Below are 4754 nucleotides of genomic sequence, written 5' to 3' on the forward strand. Positions count from 1 at the left end.
AGAGATATTGGACTACTACAACTTATTGCACTAGCTTGAAAAATGGACTAAGCTAGGGATCAGTTTGGTAGATCTTACTCCGTAACACACTAGGAAAAAGTGATCAGTCTAACGGAGAAAACCTTTCGATTAATCTAGGGCTGCTAAAGGGCCGTAGGGCTTCGAAAAGTTTGTCTTTAAGTTGTTTTTTTTTTCGCTAGAAGGACCGTTCAAGCCTTTGATTGACCATGCGCTCCATTTTTGTTTTTGCTGAATCCAAGAGATATCTCATTGGTTCAGCTGAAGCCGTTGCGCTTTGGGAATTTGGATTACCAAATTGTGGCTCCATCTGACACGGTGATCCAAATATTATTGAATGTCTCTAGTTCTTTGTTGATCGCACTAGTAGATGCTTGAGTATCCGGTAGTTAATTTCATCAGGGCCTGTAGATTTACCGTTAGCCGAACCACTACCGAAAGGGACTTCAATTTTAAATGGTCTATTGAAATCTTGTTGGAGTCAGCTGCAATGGTGGTATATCAATAGATGAGCGTTGCTACCGTGAGGGTGTAATATATTGCATATTGAGCAATGCACACTCTGTGTGTAATAATGACAGATATGGATCTATCTTCCGTATTCATTAGTGAATGGCCATGAGTCAGCTTCTTCGAGCATCGGGTACCAACAATGATGGACGTCACACAGCACGCGTGCAACACCAAGCCATCTACTACAGATGATATTTGTGCAAAATATTCTCCTGAGTATCGGAAACGAGCATCAGATAACGTGAGACAACGACGCCGTGGATATATATCCGTTAAAACCGCCGTTTCCCACTGTGGGCTTCGTGGCCGTGCGGTTAGCGGCGTCAGTCGTCTAGGCGCATTTGCGTGCTGTGGAGTGTGGGTTCGATTCCCTTACTGGTAGCGAAAAAACTTTTCGTAAAGAGGAAAATACAATCTTATTTATCGAAGTTATTACTGTTTGTGGCTGTAATTTATAACCGCAATAACAATCGCGTATTTGATTTTATACACTATTGTAAACCAAATATGTTTTGAAAATAAAGAGCACTGCCGCTAATCAGAAGTCGAGCACATCTGTATGGCGTCCATATACAGATGTGCTTAATTTGCTGTTAGCGACAGAGCATATCTATAAACAGCATATCGGCCGTATTCAAGTTATTGGATTAAATAATTCAAAAATGTCGGTATTGATGATTATAAAAGTAAAGTGCACATTTAATTTTTTTTACAGGGATCTCAGCAAGATGTTAAACATTTACCTAAATTCGCACAGCCGTGGCGCAGCAATCATGTTTTTTGCTTAAAATCAGCTAACAAACGACGTTTTTACCGGAATAGCAGTTTTTTTTTATTTTGCTGGCGCACGGCTGTACGGATTTTTGCCGAGCTGCAGAAGAAAAAAACTAAGTGTGTGGAGTATTTATCGATGATTCTGAACTTATTTTTCCTTACATATCATTAATTAAAAAGGGAAGAATATTGATCCGCTCCTGGGCTCCTGTGCGCTCTGAGCGACACACGGTCGCTTTGATAGGGCCTGCTTGCGGACATATGCACCTTTTTGTAGAGGTTTAACAGAATCCGCTGCCAAGCCCACCACATCCTAGACAGGCCCCTAACTCGCAGAGGCCGTGGGAAGGGGTCGTTAAGCCCTTGGACATAGTCCCTGCTGCCCTGGTATGTGTGTGTGCTTTCTTTTCTTCCTAAGCAATGGAGGGGGAATCTGCTCAACAGACATCCTGGGTTGTCCAGGAAGTGCGGGGTTAAGGGATCACTGAGGGAGGCAGGACTACATCCCGACCCGCTAAACCGTTTCCATTGCCGCCAAGCTTCCATAGTCCCTTCGGTACACCCAGAAAGTAATGCTTCAAAGGGGCCAGTGCACAACGCACCCTCGAGGTTAGCTGCGTGTCCTTGCAGCACCGAACATCGTAACTCGCTTTTTAGAAGAACACCATGGTATCGTGCCAGCGCGTTGCCGGCTTTCCAGGTTTCCTTACCACGCCCTATGTCCTCGGAAGGTGGGAAGGGTCGATTTCGCGCCTGCTTCCCTCTGCACGACTGGTATCAAGAATGATGATGCCACGTGCACCCCAAATTGACCTTTCTGCGATAGGGCCTATTCGCCAGCACAGACTTGCCGACGCGGTGCCTACGGCTGCCCCAGCCTTGACGAGGACCCCTTTCTGTCCTCGGGCTCGGAACCCGCCCGGTTGACCGACGCCGCGAAAGCGGCGATACCATGTTGTTCTTCGCGCGACTACTTGTTCGATAAAAGGATCGAGTTCGACCACAGAGCATGACCACCGGTATGACCCATGAAGTCGACTCCGATCCCTTGGACCACCTCTTATTTGCGCCTGAACTAGCTATCCTTGAGTCCACGCGCCACCTTCTGTGTAGCTTCGAGACGATTTGGGCGATAGCCGATAAAACGGCGTTCCAGCCAACTTCATCTTTACACATCCTCCGAACTAGGTTGTCCGGGGTAGTGTCCAGACCACATGTGGCAAGCATGTGGTCACGCATTGCGCGAAAACGTGGGCACACGAACAACACGTGTTCCGCCGTTTCCTCTAAACCTGCGCACACCAAACACACGGGCGAGGCCGAGCAAGCCAGCTGCGTTACCTGCACTTTGATTTTGCAGCACGCTTAAACGCCGGGCACATCGAACCCCCCATGGGGTGCTTGCTGTTCACAGCTTTGCTGGAACAAATCAAACAATTGGAGGGTTCGTGCAGCATTGTGCCTTATGTCCCTCCAATCCGCAGCGTCGGCAGAGATTGCTTCTGTCAGGGCCTTTGCAGTCCCATTGCTTGTGCCCCGGTTCCAGGCACTTGAAGCAAACTTCGGGTTGCTCGTATATGCGCACAGGGCATACCGACCATCCCACCTTGACGCTCCCTAACTTGACTACCTTGGAGGCGTCCGCTGCAGATAGCCGAACCAATGCTACCTGCGTCCCTGCCGGACCTTTCCGTAGCCGAACGGCTGCGGTGGGCGTCTCCACTTCACACTGTCGCCCCAGTGCCGTGACGAGCTCTTCGACTTCAGTGATCTCGTCCAGGTCTTTAACCCTTAGATTCACCTCCGTCGTGAGTGCCTTCACCTTGACCGCCTCGCCTAGGACCTCCTCCGCCAACTTCTTGTAAGCGGTGCCCTTTTTGCGAGACGCCCCGCTTCAGCTCGAGTATCATCTCGCCCATCCGGGTAAGTCTTATTCGACGTACGTCGGCGCCGAGTTCACCGAGCTTGACGTCACTCCTTATCGCCTTCAAAACATCCGAGTACGAGATGACTAGGGCATCGCCCTGGAGCGATTGGCGCCTACCCTAGACTTCTTGCTACCCTCATTCGCCCCCGGTTTTGGAGGTACCTGACCGGGGTTCAGCTTCCCAGCCCCACTACCCTTGTTCGGGGTAGTAACCCTCCGCGTTTTGGAGCGGCCCCAGGAGCCTCATCCCTGGAGACTGTCTCCTCCGTTTTAGTGTCTGCTCCGTTGGAGCAGTCACCCCTGACGTACCCTGCAAATACTTGAGCCTCAGTCTGGGTAGACTTTGGCACCACCGTCTTCGCTGGCACGCCTTCGGTCGATTCGACCTTGCCCGGAGTCCGCGAATCCTTGGGCCTCAGTCTGGGTAGACCTCGACTCCACCGATTTCACGGGTTTACACTTGGCCGTCCCGACCGCCCTCTCCAGCTTGGCGTCCAGCATCGACTTTCGAAGTTTCTGCAAGCTCCTCTTGAGGTCCTTGCTGATATTATGCTTCGATGACGCAAAGTCGATTATGGCGTCCAGCTGTTCCGTCGCCACCTCGAAGGCCGAAAGCCCATCGCGTTTGCGGTTCATCGCCTCCACAAGCCATGGGCCGTCAATAACCCCTACCGGCGTTTTTCTAGCCGAGAGGAAGGTTGAGTGACCCACGCTGGCGCTGCGCGCTGAGCTGCCGACTATTGCCTCTGGCCTCCTACCCGAGTAGACGAAAATAGCTCATTAATATCAAATGTTGATAAGATAGCAAAACGAGATATGGACATGATTGATATAAGAGATAAAAGATCAGACGATAATATCAAAATTTTGCACTAAAATATCATCAGAAGATCAAGTTATGCTATTTGTAATAAGTGATCAATATCATGTGCCATTGGTTTGTTCTTATCCATAGCATATCGTGATATTTAAATGATATTTCAGTGCAAATTTTGATAGTGTTACCTGTTCTTTATCTCTTATATCAATCAAGTCCATATCATGTTTTGTTATTCTGTTCATGGCTTCTGCCCGGGTAGGCGGAGACCTGAACAACCCACCTCTTGCGAAGGGGTTGTCGCCTACACTACTACCACTAATTGAAGAATTGACTTGGTTTTCCATTTTGGTCCCACGAGTTGCTCGGGAAAAGAGGTCCACCACGCCAGAGCCCAGCATGACGCGGTAAGGGACAATTACTGTGGAGGGTGCCCAGGTACCCCACAGGCTCCGTTAAAGGCCTAGCTTATGATTTCACCCCCTGGCCGTGCATCCCCTAGGCACGGGTTGCTTGACGCCTTGGGATTAGGGGTTAGGACGATGGTCCCAGTCTAACTCGCAGTGGCCATGGGGAGGGGTCGTGTATACATATGATACATATGATAAATCTCATTAAAACCCCACTACCTCCACTATTGGTGCTACCTCCACTAAGGGTACGGTTACCCTAATTGATTTCGTCAGCTGAATTGTAGGCGTGTTA

Source organism: Armigeres subalbatus, unplaced genomic scaffold, assembly GCF_024139115.2.
Source record: "Armigeres subalbatus isolate Guangzhou_Male unplaced genomic scaffold, GZ_Asu_2 Contig464, whole genome shotgun sequence".
Classification (NCBI taxonomy): domain Eukaryota; kingdom Metazoa; phylum Arthropoda; class Insecta; order Diptera; family Culicidae; genus Armigeres; species Armigeres subalbatus.